Source organism: Jatropha curcas, chromosome 4 (genome assembly GCF_041381405.1).
Source record: "Jatropha curcas cultivar XTBG-Jc1 chromosome 4, XTBG_Jcur_1.0, whole genome shotgun sequence".
In the NCBI taxonomy this organism is placed as follows: Eukaryota; Viridiplantae; Streptophyta; class Magnoliopsida; order Malpighiales; family Euphorbiaceae; genus Jatropha; species Jatropha curcas.
This window is the reverse complement of record NC_143154.1, coordinates 4903715-4923774: the sequence shown is the minus strand read 5'-3', so window position 1 is coordinate 4923774 and position 20060 is coordinate 4903715. Positions and strand designations below refer to the sequence as shown.

The 20060-nt window shown below is 32.4% G+C and overlaps 1 long non-coding RNA gene and 1 pseudogene across 2 annotated transcripts; one reads left to right on the top strand and one right to left on the bottom strand.

Annotated features, from left to right (window-relative positions):
- Positions 1–3372: 3372 nt before the first annotated feature.
- Positions 3373–5517, top strand: LOC105650495 (AAA-ATPase At3g50940-like; annotated as a pseudogene). The gene is made up of 2 exons (XR_016320542.1): positions 3373–4557; positions 4984–5517. The product of XR_016320542.1 is annotated as an AAA-ATPase At3g50940-like (transcript).
- An 8159-nt stretch (positions 5518–13676) lies between these two features.
- On the bottom strand, positions 13677–16570 carry LOC149496741 (uncharacterized). Its single transcript, XR_016320429.1, has 2 exons — positions 16258–16570; positions 13677–13899 (listed from the first exon to the last, which is right to left on the bottom strand). It is a non-coding gene; the product is annotated as an uncharacterized LOC149496741 (long non-coding RNA).
- Between the last annotated feature and the right edge of the window lie 3490 nt (positions 16571–20060).

Sequence of the window (20060 nt, the reverse complement as noted above, 5' to 3'; positions counted from 1 at the left end):
ACATTACGCTAATAACAATATAAAACTATAACAATAAAGAAAAGGAATCCATACAACACAAATCCGAGCATAAAACATATTCACTGAATCACAACCCTATACACAGAATCATAAACATTCATTTATCCAACAAATGATTAAATGATGCATGTTTATGTTCAAGAGTTAATGAATAATGGGTTAATGCAACAATAATCATAATACAATAAATTAAACGGCATAAATTTAAAGGACAGAATATTAGAAGTACTTGAAAGTAAAGAACATTAATTTAAAAGGCAATAACTAAAGATTAAAGCAAGATTTGAGTTCAAGGCCTTGATGTTCATCATGAATATGAATAAATACACCCATCACTACTCAAAATCTTGTTTATTAATGTTTATTAAACCCATTTATGGACAAAAACGCATCTCAGACCAATTAAGGTTGGAGCTTTGCCACTAGATATCCAAATCGGGACAATTTTATTAATTATTACCGTTCTAGCCTTCTGAAACGAAGTGCCAAGTGCTACAGCTAAAGTGGGGTGTGCCACATGGGAGTGTGGTGTGCGCCACACGTAGTGGCACCAAGCCCTTCCTTGATCAGGAAGGTTCCAGATTGGAACATAGTCAACAGGGGCAGATCTATGGTGAAGTGGCGCGAGCCACTTGCTTGTGGCACACGTCACATGTAGTGGCTTGCACCACTACGGCTATTAGCATGCCACTTGGGCACAAAAAACCTCTTTTGGTTGATCTTGAGTTTTTCTCACAACCAGACTCAAAAGTGGTGATTTAACACCAAAAGAAAAAGGAAAAGAGATGGGAAAATGGATTAAAAGCCCTCAGAAACTACGTTTTTGAAGAGTGTCCAAAGTTTTTATGAGAATGGATGAAAAAACCCAAAAGTTGAGTTTTTTGATCCAATAATCTGAGTTTGAGATTAGATCTATGTGTTTCTAGGATTTTCAATGAATCCTTAAGGTGTTTCTGATTAGAAATGGATGAATCACAACTTAAACAAAAGAGAAACACAAGTTTAACTTTGATTTTGAGTTGAATTTTGAAAATACAAGAGTTTCCTTAAGGTTTCCAAAAATCCTTCTTTTACACAATTCTCTATGTGCTATTGGTCGGCAAATGAGAATGAATAGCCCTATTTTAGGGCTTATGTGGCAAAAATGCCACTGGTGGGCCCCAAAATAAGGCGAGCCTATTTTTACAAAATTGAACTAGGTGACACGCAAAATGAGGCGGTGCACCGAGAAGTGTACCAGGCGAGCCCAACACGTTTCTCGAGCCCGGTTTGATCGCAAAACGTCTGATGATCCAAAAAAGTAAAAATAGTTAACACGTGTATCATCTGAGCTGCGGACCATTGATCCAAAAATCGAGACGATCGAGAAGCCCGATCTAAACATATGTGGAAAACGGTTTATCATCCCTTAGCTTTTAGAGGCAAAATTTGAGTGTCTAAACACACACCAAAATATAAGTTTAATGTATTTCTTAATTGCTTAAGGCCAAATTGGCAGTAACTTTTTATGATGGGAAGGACTCATACCCAAAATTTGATCAATCAAACTATATCTGGTTGGCTTAAGTATAATCAATTTAAATTGCTATTATGTTTGAATTTATGTATTTTTACATAATTAATAAATGGAACTGATCGTAATAGTCACAAATCCAACACAGAGCACTTCTTTTCGGTAGATAGAATCCTGTAAATTTGTCTCTAGAAGGAATGAAAATATTATAGAGAGAATCCTTTAAATTTGTCTCTAGAAGCAATGGAAAGCATTAAAGCATGTGTGAAAAAGAGAAAGGGTGGGATTCCTTTTGAACATCGCTTCATAAAAGCTTCAAAATGAATGGAATATATACAATTATGAAGACTATGCAGACTACTAAAATAATTTTTTATGCTCATGCCTTAAAAAGATTCATTTGTTCACATTATTTTTAATGCTCATGCCTTAAATCTTTTTATGATTTGATCATATTTTTGTGTGAAGATTAATCAATTAATTAATTGTCATTAGGCCTTTTGCCACGTGATCATATTCTCACTCTTTGCAATATTGTATTAACTATTTGGATTAAAGCTCAATTTGCTTTTAATTTTTTTTTCTTGTGATGTATATTTTAACCAAAAGTAAATATAAATGTGGATGGCCAGCTCACATTCACAAATGCAATAGGAAAAAAAAATGGTTGTATGAAATATTTAAAATTTTTAACACATTATTTAACATATTACTTATAACGTTCGGTGATATAACTTTTATATTAACTTTTAATTAGAGGTTGAGAGAATTTTATATGAACCGTTGAATAGTCTTACGTTTAACTTTTAACATTTATATTTATCTTTTATTTTTTTTTTTTTACAATCATATTCATTGTTTTTTCGTCCGAATTTAGCTAATTAAACAATTAATGTCCTTTAAATAGTTATTTTTATTGAATACTTTTAATTTAAACCATTATATATAAATAGCTACTAGCTAAAAACTAATAGTTAATCGATAATAGAATAACTAATGACTATTATAATAGCTAACAACTACTAAAATAACTAATATTGTTGAATTAATCATAAAGATAAATTTTAATAATAATTAGATTTGTTATTTAAAATATATTTACATGGTATAAGTACTATAACGATATATTAATTTAGTATGATAATCTGATTTAATTTTTTTAATTGTACCCTATTCTAAGATCTTTAATTATTTTAACATAATTTGGATTAGGTCTTTGAGAGAAGAAAACCATGGGATAGATTTGTTGCCCTTCCATCAAAAAGAGTCACTTGGCACATTTTTTTTACACCGCCAAAGAGACTGTCATGGTCTACAATTCCATTTCTTCAAGTGGTGAGTTCCTTGGTGGGTCAAAGAGATATGTTTTGGGTTATGAAACAAATTAGGAAAATGTTTTCCCGCAAAAAGAAGAAAGATCATTTTCCTTTAATTTATTTATCATTAACTTATTTTTTTTAATACTCCAAACACTGTAAAATTGTAAAAGCAAGTTACGGAGACAAACAGAATTTTAGTAACACTTCTTATTCAGCATTTTTAAAATTATTATTCTCTAAAAATAAATTTAAATTATAGAATAATGACAAACTTTGGTTTACTTATACTAAACCTTATAAAATTTAATCTTTATGCAAATATTTTTATTTAACAGAAAAAGTAAAAAATTTCAAATAAATTTCATAAAGTAATTATACCAAACGAGTTCTTAATCATATTATATTTCTGCATTGGTTATCAGTTTCAAATCCAAGTTTCCTATCCCCTTCCCCATATAGTTCATAATTAAAACAATAAAAAATTAATGCTTCCAACTCCAAACACAGTCATAGGAAGAATCCAGGAAAGGTCATGCATGAAGAATCCAGGAAGAATCCAAATGTAGGCAAATATTTTCCTTTCTGTTACTATATAAAGTCAGGATGACAGTTAACATCTCTGCAATCTCTAGTTTTACTTCATCTTCCTTCCTGCTCCATTTATATTAACATCTCTGCAATCTCATACCAAAACAAGATGGCCTCGTCTTCAGCTGAAACCAATCTAGCCACAGCAAAGACTGTCCTATCCACGGCAGCCTCTGTGGCAGCCACGGTGATGCTTGCGCGATCAGTAGCTCAAGATCTTTTACCCCGTGAATTCCATGACTACTTTTTCTTTAATATTCGCAAATTCTTCAATCGTTTCTCTTCCCAGATCACAATTGTCATTGATGAATTTCACGGTTTCGGACGCAACCAAATGTTTAAAGCTGCAGAGACTTATTTGGGTAGCAAAATTTCTCCATCAACACAAAGATTCAAAGTAAGCAAATCTAAAAAAGAAAAGAATTTTACATTCAAAATGGAAAGAAATGAAGAAATCATAGATGTCTTTCAAGGTGTTAAGTTCAAATGGGTTTTCGTTTGCCAACAAGTTCAATCAAAAAACTATTATCATCCTTCTGATCAAAATTCCAGTTTAAGATCAGAAATCAGGTCTTTTGAGGTAAGTTTTCCCATGAAACAAAAAGAAATGGTTCTTGAATCTTATTTTCCTTATATGATTAAAGAAGCAAAATCTATAGCTCAAGAAAAGAAGAGTTTAAAGATTTTTACACTAGACTGTGAGGATATGAATGACTGGATACCTGTGAAACTTGATCATCCGGCGACTTTTGAAACGATTGCTTTAGAAACCAAGTTAAAGATAGAATCATGAAAGATCTTGAAAGATTTGTAAAAAGGAAAGACTATTACAGAAGAGTGGGGAAGGCATGGAAAAGAGGGTATTTGCTGTATGGGCCGCCTGGGACGTGAAAATCAAGCTTGATTGCTGCAATGGCGAATTATTTGAATTTTGATATATATGATTTGGAGTTGACTGAGTTGACCTCCAATTCTCAGCTGAGAAGATTGCTTATTTCTACTGGGAATCGGTCGATTTTGGTGGTTGAAGATATTGATTGTAGCCTTGAGTTGCAGGATCGATTGGCTGAAGCAAGTGATGAACAATCTGACCATCGTTCTTCCCCAAAAAAGAAGGTAAATATGCTTCTAATTTTCCATTTTTTTAGGTTAAAATCTCTTCTTTTCTTTGCTTTAACATAATAAACAATAGTTTGTATCTCAAAATCAATATTTTCAATTTTTGCTTTTAAAAATATATATGAAAAACTGAATAAATATAGTCCCTCCGTCCCATTTTGTTCGCTTGATATTCCTTTTTGAATGTTTCAAAATATTTGCAAAATTTCTAAATTTGTATATTTAAATAATTATTTTTCACATAATTTATTAAATGAAAGACTTTTATTAATATCTTAATGAGTTATTGAGGGTAAAGAAGGATAAAATAATTTGTCTGACTAAATTCTTAATATGTGTATTTTGTCGAACTGCAAACAAAATGGGACGGAGGGAGAAATATTTGGTTATCTTGCAGACTTATGTAGTTATGAACTTCGACAGGTGACATTATCAGGATTGCTGAATTTTATAGATGGACTTTGGTCAAGTTGCGGAGATGAAAGAATTATAGTTTTAACTACGAATCACAAAGAAAAGCTGGACCCAGCATTGTTAAGGCCTGGGCGCATGGATGTTCATGTTCACATGTCTTATTGCACCCCATGTGGATTTAGGCTTCTTGCTTCTAATTACGTTGGGATTAATGATCATTTCTTGTTTCAAGAGATTGAGGAATTCATTTCTACAACGCAAGTCACCCCAGCTGAAGTTGCAGAGCAGCTTATGAGAAGTGATGAACCAGAGACTGTGCTTGTTGAGCTAATTCAATTCCTCAAAGTGAAAAAGAAAGAAAATGATGAAGAGAAGGCTAAGGAAAGTGCAGTAGTGGTGGATAGAGAACAAGAGCAAACTGTGGAAAATGAAGATGATGATGATGAAAATGACAATTAACCAGTTTGGTATATATAGTTATTATTTCTGGCTTTTGGTTTTTGTTTCTCAAAGAATAAAGATCTATTATTAACTTTTTTTTTATTTAAATTTCCCTTCAAAAATTTTTTCCGATCATACTTTGCTTTTGTGTTGATATTAATTTGATTAGAAAGGATATTAAAGATAAAGGATTCCATTTCAAACTATTTTTCAAGATAACAAATTTTAGAGTAGAAAACCTGACGCTAAGCCTGGAGTTACTAATCCAATAGCAAGCAACCTGTAACCAATAAATAATAGCATTCTTCTTAATTTTCTCTTCATATGATATTGATCATAAAAATAAAACAATTCTTCAAATTATCAAAGGAATTGTATTTGTAATTCCATAAATAATGAATCAATTTGCACATTAATCAGATTAGAAAGTCTGATTTTCTCCATTATTTTCTTCACATAATAAAATTATTTCTAAAGATGAATTAAAGCCCATTTAATTGTTAGTTAAGTGCTAATTGATCAAATCCTTAAAAAATTGTCTTTCTTTTCTTTTCTGCATAATTTTTGTGAATGGCAATAAAAAAAATTTAAGAAATGCATCTGTTCACAATTCTTATTTAAGAGATTTTATAGTCAAATTACGTTGAAAAATAAAAAATAAAAATGTATTATGCGGAGTATTTCTTAGAGATTGATAAAGTATTAATCACCATTAGCCTAGCTTGAGGAGCAGAAAGAAACATGTAGCCAAGAACAACTTGCCAACTCCTTCGTAATATAGAAACAAATAGAGAGCCGGCAAGTCATCCTTGGCTGCACAATGCTTTCCGACCCAACATGCAAGGCTGTTAGTGAGATAGAAACTATACAAGAACGAATTATATTTTTGCTATTTCTTCTTCTTTATATATATATATATATATATATATAGATGGTATACATGCAGTACAGGTGTTTGTATATGTTTCTTTTGCATGATAAAGAAAGGTAAAGAAATTGCATGAGAAAGAGAATGCAAGGGAGAACGCATGACTAGTGGTTTCATTTTTTTTTTTTTTTTTTTTCAATTTGATCCTTAATATTAGATATTTATTTTGATTTAAAATAAGTTTTAGAAGATAAACTTCAGATTAGTTGCTCCATTAAGGAAAACACCTAGGATTAGTACATGGTAAAAACGAAATACAAAATTAAGAATAAAAATTTATGTTTCTTTAATTGTAATAAATTAATTATGTGATTATTCATAATACTACTTACTATATCATATATGTTGGATGAGAATTTGATTATCCTTGCTTAGAGTTTCTATTTCTTTGTTTCTCATAATATAGATTTTCTCTCTTCCCTTTCACTTAAGATTTGAAGGTAGCAAAGCAAGTCAAACTTGGATTTGCATTTTTCCATTAAATACTTCTATTATCATTTCCTTAAAAATCACTATAGTCAATGTGTCTGAAGAAGACTATTTCTATATTTGCACCGATGACAATAGATATATTATCAAGATGGTTAAATGAGATTCTCCGAAATTTTCTTGGTTTACTTTCAAACCAAATGGTTGTTCCAAACACTACAAAAAATTCGCTTATTTGCGATCGACAAATTGGTCGCAAAATGTAATAAATCGGTTGCTAAATACCATCAGCGACCGATTATTATCAGTCGCAAAAGTGCTCATCGCAAAATTTTTTGCCACCGAATTACTAATCAGTCGCTAATTTGCAACCTAAATATCGGTCGCAAAAATATAAATATTGATCACAAAAGTTGATCGTGTCTTCCTTCTGAAATTCTATCACAAATGGGTCGCAGATTGTGTCTGTCGCAATTTACTAAATGTGGTTGCAAACCGGTCGCAAATGTTGAAAGTTGTTCGTTATATATTTATTGTAGTTCGGTCGCAAATCCGTCGCAAATATACAATTAAAAAAAATTTTAATAATACTAAAAATCATAATTTTCTGCACCTGTGAAAACCGGTATAAATAAATAAATATATATATATATATATATATATATATCTCAAAATCACAACAAAATAACAATATAAAAATGTAATTGTTAATGTAATTTATTGTACAAAATATGAAAAAACCATAAAAAGCTAAAAAGGTCCAAAATCAAATCTACGAGGTTGGTTATCTACACGATCCAATGTCCTATCACCGAGAGGAGTACCTGTTGGATGTGTCGTAGTGTCAGCAGGAGTAACCAAGGTATCGTTTGCAGTATTGGGATCAAGACGAGACGGTAATGGTTGCTGCTGAGCTATTGAAATATCTCAATCTATAGCAGGCGCAGGGTCAGAGGAAGAAGTACCTGCACCAGGCTCACCGGACAGTTGCATGACATGCGCTTTAAGCTCTGCAAGCTGTCTCTCCTGCTCATCAACACGAGCCCGTAATGCAGTAAACTCCTCGGCACTGTGCTGGGGCTGTGGTCTTGAGCTGGCTACAGAAGCGTTACATGCTGAGCCGCAGTAAAACTGTGATGCATGAGACCTAATGCCATATACTTTCCTCTTCTTTTCGCCTCCTGCAGCCTCCAGATAAAGTGCTAACTCATCAATTCTTGACTTAGCTTCAGATTCAGTCTGAGAAGAAACAAGACGCTCACGAGCTGTACTATAGTTCTCCTGAAAATAATAAATTAATTAATCAATGCAGTTGCAAGCTTTATTATATTGAACTTGTACACGTAAGCAACGACTAGAACGTAAATGTAAATATTCTTCATTGTTACTTACATTAATGCCCATTGCACCTCTGTCGACAAATGTATTTCCATCATGGCCCTTCGTGTGAGTGTAAGTAAACACCTCCATCGATGTGGGCTCACGACCATATTTTTCAGCCTGTAATGAATTTTTATGCATGAATATTAATATAGTGTCATTTCATTATCAGTTTTGTAACTGTGACTAGTTGACTCACTAATAATCGAGATGTCTCTATAGCAGATATTGATCCGCCTGTGTGTCGAGAAGGTCTTGCTCCATCACCGTCAGTTTCACTGTGCCTGTTTTGTGCAAATATCTCACGCTTTCTCTTGAATGCAGGATCCTCCCAAGCCTTTTGCTAGATCTCCCATATCTCTTGAGACACGCACTGCTTCTTACCGCTTTTTCGCATCCTATAGGTGAAGTCAGCATATTGTAGAGCACATAATTTCTCCCAAGCCACTTTTAGCATAACTGTAATTGCCTCTTCCCATACGAAATGCTTCTGCAAAAATGAAAAATAAAATTTCAATAAAGAGAGGTAGCTTGATTAATTGTAAACATTGAATGAAGATATAACTTAAACCAAATCGTACCTGGAACTCTTTCCAATAAAAATCTCTCGCCTCTTGTGGTACGACATCCCATTTGTATCCTTCTTTATCGAGGTGTAGCTCGATTATCCTCACAATTTGCCTTGATGCTTGAGAGGATGGATATATGCTAAGAAAAAAAACACAAGTGAAATATAAGTAGATGAAAGCATCAAAATCTGAACAAAACCAAGTACAAAGGAAAAAGTAAATAAGTACTTACTGTCCCGCTACCAAACTAAGCATGTTACGTGGCTCTGATGAAGCTGCAAAAGAAGTGACAAATGCTATAAATTCAGATAAATAATTAATATATAACTGAAATGACAGTAATGACATTTGTGATTACCTGGTGCAGTAGGTGACTGTGAAGCTATTGAAGACTCTACTGGTCCAGGAAATGGGGTAGAAGAGGAAGGAATAGAAGGAAGTGATGGCAGCACGGGAGGCTGAGTAGAGGATGAAGCCCCAGATGTACCTGACGAAGAAGGAGGAGGGATAGTCCCTCCTCGTCCACGTGTATTGTATCCTCGACCACAACCTCCACGCGAACCACTGTCGAACGCGTCTGAATCAAACGCCCTGTCTCTAACCATCTGTACTACAGATACCAGAACCGACATATGTATGTATACAATTATATGAATTGCAGAACATGTGGTAAATATGTATAAAAAAAGTGAATAACATTAAAATTCTTCATTTTTTAGTGTTATATATACATCTATCAATTTATAACATTAAAATTGTTCGAACTATTAAGTGTCTTCATCATCATCTGCTTCCTCTTCTTCTTCTTCTTCTTCTTCTTCTTCTTCTTCTTCTTCTTCCTCTTCTTGATATTCATCTTCTAAGGTACCCATGATGATTTAATCTTCTTCCTCTTCATCATTCGATGCTCCTATTTCAACATAAGTTCCACTTTTATCATCCAATCTATCCATTAAATCTTCAACAACTTGCATCGGTTGCGTATTAACCCCAACTTCTTGAAATGGCTCCGATACTGCGAGTGAAGTAGAATGTTTGGTTTCAGCTGCATGAACAATTGATCTAGGCTTGATTTTACACACTGTCATCCAATCGCAACGATCTCGTTTAAATGATGGATATGGGACATAGTACACTTGTGCAGCTTGCATTGCCAACACAAAAGGTTCATACTTTGTATATGTTCTTCTTTGATTAATATCCACAAGATTATACTTAGGATGAACCTTCATGCCAGCGTTTGGCGTAGGATCAAACCATTCACATTTGAATAAGATTGTGCACTTGATTGGTAGGCCTGGATATTCTAACTCCAAAACCTCAACCAATTTGCAATAAAAATCATTTGACACGTCACTATAGCTTGATCCCTTTATGCAAACACCACTATTCATTGTCTTTCTACTTCTCCCATAACCCTCAGTGTGAAACTTATAACCATTTACAAAGTAGCCAGAGTAAGCATTAGCAATCGGTAGAGGTCCCTTTGCTAGATCCGTAATGAATCTGTTATCAATATCGCTTCCCGAGCTTCGAGCCTATGGGAAATAGTAATGACACGAGTGAGATCTAATAATGTAGACATATATATTGTATAACTAGAAAGTTACTTACATAACATTTGAACCATTCTACAAATTCAGAGTCCAGTTTTGCATCAACTGCATATCAGTCAAATTGGGATTTTGAAGCCACAAAAGCTTGATATATTTCCTGTTTATGAACGAACAAAATTATCATAAATATGATTTAACTAAGCCCCAGACCAGGTTTAGACTCTCTACAAGATTTATACTTACTGTACAAATGGTGTAATCTCTTCATAATTCAACAAAATATAGGTTTGAGCCGCTCATATCTCTGCATCAGTCAATTTTTTTTTATTATTTACTAATCGTACGCCCAAGATAGGTGAAAATTGTTAGATTTCCTTCTAACTCAGATTCTATTCGATCTCCTCCGTCATCATTACGTGGCACTCTCTGATGCTTGGTGTAAACACGTGGTTCGAAGTAGTGTGAATAGAAGGTGGAAGCTTCTTGCACCAAATATGCATTGCAAATTGATCCCTCAACCTTTGCCTTATTGAGTTGAAATAAAATATGTAATGAGTAGAATGGGATGTTAGTGATTCACCTCTCAAATGGATACATCCATCTATATTGTACCGATCTTGTTATACACATTCACAGGGCAAATGAACCGGCAGATGCTCCATAGAATCAAAGAAGCTGGGTGGAAAAATTCGCTCCAATTTGTATATCACTACTGGGATTTCTCGCGCTAATTGGTTCATATCATCGCATCGAATAACAGTCATCGTCAATTCCTTAAAAAAAAGACTCAATTCTGTCATTGCTTCCCAAATTTTCCCTGGCGATAATTCCCGGAATGCCACAGGAATCAATCTTTGCATGAAAATATGACAGTCATGGCTTTTCATGCCAAACAATCTGTATGTCCTCATGTCCACACATCTATCCATATTTGAACAGTATCCATCTGGAAACCTTAATGATCGGACCCATTTGCACAATAATTGCCTTTGGGGTTTATCTAAAGAATAACATGCCTTTGGAAACTTATCAGTAAGTATAGATTGCTCGAGTTCTAGTCGATAAAAAATTTCCTTCATGTCTGCTCTCGCTTTTGCATTATCCTTGGTTTTCCCCTCAATGTTCATGACAGTGTTGAACAGATTTTCAAACACATTCTTTTCTATATGCATCACATCAAGCATCACATCAAGGTTATGACGGATAAGAAGTGAACTCCAGTATGGCAAATCCCAGAAGATGCTTCACTTTTTCCACCTGCTATTCCTGCCAATTCTTCCATTTACCTCTTCTGCACCTAACTCTGTAACTCTCATTCGCCCCAGATCTTCAATTTCTTGTAATATTTCAACTCCAGACTTCACAGGCAGAGGGGGATCAACAATAGTCGTGTTCTTTCTAAACCATTGTCGATTTCTCCTCCAAGAGTGAGATTCTAATGAGAATTTGCCATGACAATCAAACCAACATTGTTTACCTCCATTTTTTAGTAAATGCATTAGTGTTTTCCAAGCAATGAGGACAAGCCATTCCATTTTTAGGTTCTATTTATGCACTTATTTTATATTATGGTTTTTTTTAGTTACACAATTATGTTTATTTGTCATTTCTTTAGGTGAAAATTTTTAGTTCTTTCTTTTAACATTAATTAATAAGATGTGATTTTTTGTTTTTCACTTTACTTTTACTAACGTTACAAAAGGAAGTTCTTCAACTTTAATTTTACTAAGAATTTGGCAATTGTTTAGAAATAAATAACAAAAAACATGAGAATTTATTATGTTTCTTTTTATTATTTAAATATATTTAAATTTTACAAAAGGTGTTATGGCACTCTTTATTTTTATTTCAATCAATTGAACACTTTAAATTTTAAAATTGCATCTATTGAATACTTTACTTATAAAATTATTTGATTGAATGCTCTAATTAATAAAATTAGATTGATTAAATTACATATCAGATTTTGCCTAAAATATAAAAAATTCCAAAATTATCATTACAATAGATTTTCTTTTTTTTTTTTTCCTTTTGTCATTTATTTTAATAACACACACAATGCAACTATAACAAATTAACAACTGAATCACAACTAAAACAACTAAATAACAAATAATTCTTTGCCATGCAACTACAAGAACAACCAAAAAAATGAAATCCATAAAAAAAAAAAAAAAAAACAAAAACGAGAACCAAAAAAAAGAAAGCAACTTGTACCTGACCTAATGACCGTGAATGAAGAGGAGAAGGGCTTCTCTAGCGACCGGCGCTGCAATAGAGCGGAGAAGAAGGCGGCAAATGGCTGGGAACGACGCTACAAATGCCTAGGAATGGTGCTGCAAACGGGGGAGGAGAAGAAAGAAGGAAAAGAAAGAAGAAGGAGGCTGTTTGTGCAAGTTATAAAGCCCTAACTTCATGTCTATCGCAAATTACTGACAAAATCGGTCGCAATTTTTAATTCTGCAATGTCGTTTTAATATGGAGCAAATTGCGATCGATTTGCGACAAAACTCATCGGTTGCAAAACAAATCAATCGCAAATAGGTTGCTAATCCTTCGCAAACAGAAAACTAAACTTGGCGGGAATTATTAGCGCCATAGTTAGCGACGGATTTGTTATCGGTCACAAATTATATCGCCGTTTGCTCGCAAATTGATCGGCATATATTCACTCTCCCAATCATTGCAATTGGTTGCAATATCATCGCAAAATTGCGACCAATTTTCGTTGGTCTCAAAAATGCTTTTTTTTTTTTAGTGAAAGGGCATTCTATTTTTGTAGAACATAACATTTGTTTGACATTTTTAGTAGAATTATTGGCAGTTTTTGGATGATTCTTTACTTCGACAGTATCTAGGGTTCCTTAAATAATGTGACATTTTACACCGAGTACTCCGGTCTTGAAAACCGGTATATTTCGCAAAGACCACTTGTAACACCCGCCGCCCAGTCCCGAGAGACCCGACGGCGGATGCCACATTTGGTGCCGGAGACACCGTCTTAACTTAACATATAAATCATAAAACTAAAATTTATAATTAGAAGTAACTGAGTAATCACCAGTTTCACGAGTAAATTTTTTTTTTTTTATAATAGTAATATTTCATTTCCTTTTCTTATCTTTATATATATATATATATATATACATCGGGAAAAATCCTACAGAAATACTATCAGAATATCCCTATAAAAACTGAGCTCGCCAAACATGTGAATACAAAATACTTCCAATTAAACTCTAAACTTCCAACATCTCCAATTACTCATTATAACATAACAACACCTTTATATTTTTATAACTGAATAAATCCTCAATAGTATTTTAGATCCATCAATTAATTGCATTCATTATATCTATCAAGTCTTAATGAACTAATCATATCAACTGACTTCAAATATTTCATATTCAATCATTTAATAAATCTTATTCTTATCTCCAAATAAATTATACACCAAAATAATTTATAATTACATACTTCAATTATATTTCAAATAACATAATATCTGAAAATGTAACAATTATACATGCCATCATTCTTCATTATATAAATCTCAATCGACTACTACCAAATTAGTCACTTCTGCTCTTCAAATCTTCAAGTAGCAACCACGATCTTCAACCTACGCGTGATAAAAATCGACGCGCTGAGTATAAAACTCAGTTGTGCTCATAATTCACATACTTACCAAAGTTGCGATGGCAACTTACTTTAAACACAAATTTCGTAAAATCATTTATAATCATAAAATCATTAAATTTCAACATACATTTACATTTATAGCAAAAGAAATATCAAATAAACTCTTACTTAATAACATAAATCATTTAATTCTTTATACCATAAATCCTTTACTTAAACATTTAATCACTATAAATACTTTAGTTCTTTACTTAGAATATCAAATAAATTTATAATAATAACATAATAATGTAATTCTTTCAAATCATAAAGTCATTACTTGAACATTTATTATACCAATACATATACTCTTTATTTAATACCATGTACCGAAATATCATGCTTTGACAATTCATTTGATAACATAATCCTTAATTTCCAAAGTAAGGTTTACTAAAATAATATGATCTCATTCGTTTAATTGTCTTACAAATATTTTCCATAGGGCTCGCATACACTTAGGAGAAAGAGAAGCAGATAAGTTTTCATAACTTATTCATAATGGCCTTAGGTCGCCAACCTTTTCATAACATATAGAGCGCGTCCGCCCTAACAGAACAGAAGACACCCACGTGTCTAGCATATGATCATAGCTTCTTATCAGAATGGCATCAAATGCCAAGCATGCTCATCAGACAGAATAAAAATCAAATCACGCATCAAATTCACACTAAGTATATTAGAGCCCAAAATCCTTGTTTTAATTCTTACTTCATATCACTTATCAGAAAACTTGTCTTATTCTTTAGTCTTCTTAAATTCATAATGTAAGCTTACTTTAGAATCATACTTAAACATAATTACTGAACATAGACATTTTATTATCATATGAAATCATACATGTAAGCTTACTTCAGAACTTAAGTAACTCATATACTTAAACATAATTACTTAATATAGGAAATTTATCATAAATCCCTTTTCTTTTAAAACTTTCTTAAAGTCATAATGAAATTTATCATAAGAAATTTCTTATCATATAAAATCATATTTTCCTTATTCAACATTCAAAGCACATACACCATAAATACCCATTTCGTTGTTAAAACTCTAAGCATATATAAGTTATCAAATAATCATACTTATGTCATATATATAAAATAATTAAATAAGCTTTACTACACTAAGGTGGTACCAAGGGGAGGAATTTCCTTCTCCAATCAAGCATGCTAACATAACTCTTATGCACAAAAGTATCCATTTCAACCCTCATCATGCATTATCTAAACCAATTCCACACTTTTTCAATTTATATCCATTTCAACATATCCACTACAACACTTGTCAAACTTATTGTCAAGTAAATGCTAAACCACACAAATAATCAAGAGAACTTCATCACACATGATTTATACATACTTTTATCCAAATAAACCTATGATTTAAGACATAGAAAATTTCCAGCATTAATATAATCTTGACCTTTGCTGGGTTTTTAAGACATAACTTAAGTTCTGTGTCTCCAAATTGAGTGATGTTTGATTCATTAGAAAGCTAAGACAAAATACTACAAATGTTATGAAGGGACCATAACCCAGATAAATCTGCAAGATAGGCAAAATAAGCTAGGAACACAGACTGATAGTCCAGACCGGATTCAGCAGAACCAAGTCCAATGTTTATTGAATTTCTCCGTAACCAGACACTGAAATTAAACCAATCCAACACCAGGCAATCTCAAGACACAGGGTAACAAATCTCATGAAGAGCTCAACACCTAATCTTGCCATTATGGTGGTCAAAATAGTCACTCAATCTATTGCTGCATGTGGTACGTTACAACAGAGTCAGTTTAGGTGTTTTAGTCATAAGTTGAGCTATATATATCAAAATTGGACACAAGAGGATGGGTTGAAAAGCTAAGAAATATACCTACAACTTTTATGAAGGACTCAAATACAGAGGGAAAATAAAACGAATAGAAAAACAGTCCTTAAACACACCCATTAACATTTTGTCCTAATTTCAGCTTACTTAAATCATATACAAGGTAGAGATTTCTACCACATACTCACTACTCATCAAATATCATCTTAAGATCACAAATCCTCAAAAAATAACAAGAAAACTTAAGGCCTTATTCATCAATAGGTTCTGCCACTCTTGGAGGATGAAGAAGAAAGTGTTTTCCTCATCAATTCAACATATAAGCATGCTTAGAAATCTCCCAAGAACACATGTATACCACCAAAATTCAATAATCAAATTATTTCATATAAAATTTCCAATTTTCACAAAATAGTATAAACTTCACAAAATCAAAAATTTAAACAAGGTAAGAGGATTTATGAACACTTACCTTAAACATAAGCTCTAACAAGCTTAAATCAAACTCTTGAAGCCTTGATTTTCCCTTGTCTTTGGTAGGAAGTGCTCCACCCTTTGTCCTCCAAATTACTTGAAATTATTCACCAAATATCATTTCTCAAGCTTTAAACTCTAGGATTGATTCCTTAAATCAAGTTAAATGGGTTGAATTTGATGGATTTGGCTAAGGATGAAGTTGAAGAAAAACAAAGAGAAGAAGAAGAAGAAGGAGATAGCCAACGCCAAAGAGAAGAAGAAGGAGAGAAAGTGGTTGCTCAAATTATTGAGCACAAGGGTATTTTAGTCTTTTCTCAACATTGGATGGCTAGGATTGAGTCATTGTAATCTAATGGCTACAAATATTCTCCAAATTAAATTCTTTCAAAATATTATTTAACACAATAAAATCCACAATAAAATCCTCAAATTTACTCCATAAAAATAATTCATCTAATTTCCTTAATTAATATAATACCATTTCAAATTTACTCCATACACATATTGCCTCTAATTTTCTTAATTAATATCACTCCTTAATTAACTATTCACTAATTTTCTAAATTCTCCAAAAATATTCATTACTTACTTTCTACCCATAAAAATAATGTATACATACTCCAGAAATATTAAAGAAAATATTAAACATACATAGTAATTTTTCCGGACAAAAATAATATTTATTCCCGGACCGATGATACTATTCACAGACCGATAACTTACTATTTCAGACACAGAAAAATGGGGCGTTACACCACTTGACTTGGGTAAAAGGATATCGTTGCCTTCATTTGCAAGTAGATTGTTTCGTCATGCATTTAGGGAGCCTAATGCAGTTGTCGATTGTTTGTCGAACCTAGCGTTGGCTACTCCAATTGGGTTACACATTCAATCATTTTGGACGATGCTAAGAGTATTTATATACATCGTTTTATCCTTGCTTTACCATCCTCCTAAGGTAAAAAATATATATATATTTTTATTATTTAATGGATTATTGTAAATGTTGTTTTTGAATTATTTTCAATGAGAAGCAAATTCCATTACACTAACTAAATCACATTAGGGAAAAAGTTACCTGAACAGGGTCTGTGGGTTTATTTATGGACCAAACCAATGAAATTAAGAATTATGGATCTCGTTATGTATGGCACAACCCCAAGAGCGGGGTGAATTGGGTTTTTAAAAAAAATTAACTTTTAGAACACAAGATCAGAATTTTGTAGCTGCGGAAATAAAAAGGGTTTGTGAGAGTAAGTTATCAAGTTTAGAACTTCCTCACAAGGATTTTGCAAGATTAGAAAGACTCTATGAAAAATAGTTATTATATTTAGAAATGCTTCACAAAGCTTATGCAAGATTAGACAACTGATTAAAACTCTAATTGTGATTTCTACTAAATATAAAAGGACAGATTAGAATTTGGTAAAATAGCAATACAGAAATCCAAAGTTCTAAGGTTACACAAAGATAAAGCTTATTCACGTTTAGAAACAGAAATTCATTAACAACATTGCATTTCTAAAATGGTTAACATAAGTGTAAGTAGAATATAATCAAGCAACACTTCAGAAAATAAAAGAAGATAAACATAGAGATTTATAGTGGTTCAGCAGTAACTCGCCTAAATCCACTTCCCAAGACTCATCTTGAGATTCTCCACTATGTTATCTCTTTTCAAGGGTAAGAGACAAACCAACTTTACAAGGAAATAGATCAACACCTATATCTAACATTTGTCCTACTAGATTTCTGAAGGTTCTAGTCAACCTTTACCCTTTTTATTTTTTGCAAAAAATAAAAAACTTAAATCAAGACATTAGAATCTCACATAAGGAGAATATCGTTTAATAACATTCTACACCATAACTTTTTACCTAAGCTATTACACAATGTTTTTCATTTAAACAACCTTTAGTCTACACTAAATATACAACAATTTATATAGACTAAGAGAAATGCAATTATAAGCATAGGAAGAATAGAAAATAGATTTAAAAACAGAAACTAAGTTCAAAATTGTTCTTCAAAATACTTGTTACAAGATTTTTTTTCTCTTAAAATATTTCTTGAAGAATAGAGATGAAAAGAATTAAAGGGGGTTGAAGAGAGAGCTTTAAGAGATCTAAAACTTTGAACAATGGACTCTTACTCTTACCAACACCATTTTTGAAAGATAAAAAAAATATTTTTATAAGGGGATGAAAATCTAGTTATAAAAGATATTGAGATTTGACTTTTAATGAGCAAAGAATCTTTCTGATATTTAAAAATAAAAGTCAATGCATAGGTAACTTTTACGAAAACTCATTTAATAGTTACCACAAATATTTTTTCAAAATCCTTTCCATTTAGATAAACATGAAAGAAAATGATTTGGGCTTTTCCTTCTAAGGCATTTATTGAGAATATCTAAAAAATGATTTAAGAGAGATAAAAGATATTTTGTGCATTATAAAGGAATTTTCTCTCTATCGTACAATATTTTCTAAAATTTAATAAAATACTAACCACTAAAAAATTTTCAATAATCTTCATGATCTTCAATAAAAAATCTTAGATTGTAGGACCTTGATTTCTTTAAAAACTTTAACGTTAAAATTCTTCATAAAATAACTTTAGTACATATAAGAATATTAAATTTATTTGGTTTTTTTAATCATCAAAATCTTAGGGTAAATTAAACCTTGGGCAAACAAGAATTCTTATTCAAACGAGAATATTTCTGATTATAAACTTAAAAAAAAAGGGTAAAAGGCAGAACCCTTTTTAGAAAAGCATTCGTTTCATTTGTTTGCCTAAAAGTGGGGCTATACATCCGCTCATGGCAAATTTTTTTCATCACATTAATAGGCAATCAATCATTTGCTTGCTGAAAATTATTGAAAAAATTAAAAAATAAATAAATAATTATATTTAATGATTTTAGTTGCAGCAGTTGCAGCCGTTAGCGTAAAACGGACAACAGTAAATCAGTTTTCAAACAAAATTGATCCGAAAGCAACTTAGGTATGCGAAGGGAAACTTTTTGTGCGAGCGTAGCCAATAGCGACCCAGCACCACCAGAAACGAGGCTTAGTTTCACTCGTCATACCTCAACTATATACCCTATTTCATTAGCACTTTAGAATTCAATTTGTTACACAAAAATATATAATTTTAATTTGTTTTACACAAAAGTACTCAGGCCAATTTTACATTGAAACTTGGCCGGAAGCATGACCTGGACAATATAAAAGTCATTTAATTGCAGTCAACTTGCCACATCAACTTGTCCAGTCAGCATTTGACTGACCATTTTTTCTCCCCTCTAATTTTCTCCCTCCTACCCATTATGCCCTAACTGAGCAATTTGAAAAGCTGAGTTTTTGTTTTTTTTAGGTGGTTGCGCTACTGAATCTAAAAGGAAGCAAAACCAGAGCTAATGACACATACTACGACGTCGATTTCGACTTCATCGCCAGACATTTGTACTTAGGTTGGCGTCCTCATCTTCCACTCCACTAGCTGAGACAATGCAAATCAACCAAATTGGAAGCCTCTGTCGGTTCTTCTCTTTCTTCAGTTAACCCAACCCATCCCCTTTGAGATTCGAAATTCGAAGTTCAAAATTTGAAATTACTTCTGGTCCCTTTAGGTCTGTTCTTGAGCCGCAGTAGTGAGTGGGTCCAGTAGTGGAACAGAGTTGTTTTGTTACAATTTGATTCCAACTACCACTCATGATACTGATATTTGGCAATGGATTTTGATTGATAAAAGATTATAGAACCAATGATAAAATTATATACAGAAGCAATT